Raw genomic sequence first — 1,815 nt, 5'->3', positions numbered from 1 at the left:
CCCTGAGAGAGAGGGGACTGAGAGACACCAGTCAGTGTACAGATATCTCCCTGAGAGAGAGAGGGGACTGAGAGACACCAGCCAGTGTACAGATATTTCCCTGAGAGAGAGAGAGGAGTGAGAGACACCAGTCAGTGTACAGATATCTCCCTGAGAGAGAGAGAGGGGACTGAGAGACACCAGTCAGTGTACAGATATCTCCCTGAGAGAGAGAGAGGGGACTGAGAGACACCAGTCAGTGTGCAGATATCTCCCGGAGAGAGAGAGAGGGGACTGAGAGACACCAGTCAGTGTACAGATATCTCCCTGAGAAAGAGAGGGGGGGACTGAGAGACACCAGTCAGTGTACAGATATCTCCCTGAGAGAGAGAGGGGACTGAGAGACACCAGTCAGTGTACAGATATCTCCCTGAGAGAGAGGGGGGACTGAGAGACACCAGACAGTGTGCAGATATCTCCCTGAGAGAGAGGGGGGGGACTGAGACACCAGTCAGTGTACGGATATCTCCCTGAGAGAGAGAGAGGGGACTGAGAGACACCAGTCAGTGTACAGATATCTCCCTGAGAGAGGGGACTGAGAGACACCAGTGAGTCTACAGATATCTCCCTGAGAGAGAGGGGACTGAGAGACACCAGGCAGTGTACAGATATCTCCCTGAGAGAGAGACAGTTGACTGAGTGACACCAGTCAGTGTACAGATTTCTCCCTGAGAGAGGGGACTGAGAGACACCAGTCAGTGTACAGATATCTCCCTGAGAGAGAGGGGACTGAGAGTCACCAGTCAGTGTACAGATATCTCCCTGAGAGAGAGAGGGGACTGAGAGACACCAGTCAGTGTACAGATATCTCCCTGAGAGAGAGGGGACTGAGAGACACCAGTCAGTGTACAAATATCTCCCTGAGAGAGAGAGAGGACTGAGAGACACCAGTCAGTGTACAGATATCTCCCTGAGAGAGAGGGGACTGAGAGACACCGGTCAGTGTGCAGATATCTCCCTGAGAGAGAGGGGACTGAGAGACACCAGTCAGTGTACATATATCTCCCTGAGAGAGAGGGGACTGCGAGACACCAGCCAGTGTACAGATATCTCCCTGACAGAGAGGACTGAAAGTCACCAGTCAGTGTTCAGATGTCTCCCTGAGAGAGAGAGAGGTAACTGAGAGACACCAGTCAGTGTACAGATATCTCCCTCAGAGTGAGGGGACTGAGAGACACCAGTCAGTGTACAGATATCTCCCTGAGAGAGAGAGGGGACTGAGAGACACCAGTCAGCGTACAGATATCTCCCTGAGAGAGAGCGGACTGAGAGTCACCAGTCAGTGTACAGATATCTCCCTGAGAGAGTGAAGGGGACTGAGAGACACCAGTCAGTGTACAGATATCTCCCTGAGCGAGAGGGGACTGAGAGACACCAGTCAGTGTACAGATATCTCCATGAGAGAGAGGGGACTGAGAGACACCAGTCAGTGTACAGATATCTCCCTGAGAGAGAGGGGACTGAGAGATACCAGTCAGTGCACAGATATCTCCCTGAGAGAGAGAGAGGACAGAGAGACACCAGTCAGTGTTCAGATATCTCCCTGAGAGAGAAGGGACTGAGAGACACCAGTCAGTGTACAGATATCTCCCTGAGAGAGAGGGGACTGAACGACACCAGTCAGTGTACAGATATCTCCCTGAGAGAGGGGTGACTGAGAGACACCAGTCAGTGTACAGATATCTCCCTGAGAGAGGGGTGACTGAGAGACACCGGTCAGTGCACAGATATCTCCCTGAGCGAGAGAGAGGGGACGGAGAGACACCAGTCAGTGTA

This window comes from Scyliorhinus canicula, chromosome 20, assembly GCF_902713615.1.
Source record: "Scyliorhinus canicula chromosome 20, sScyCan1.1, whole genome shotgun sequence".
NCBI classification, from domain to species: Eukaryota; Metazoa; Chordata; class Chondrichthyes; order Carcharhiniformes; family Scyliorhinidae; genus Scyliorhinus; species Scyliorhinus canicula.
The sequence above is the reverse complement of the archived record's forward strand: the minus strand, read 5'-3'. Positions refer to the sequence as shown.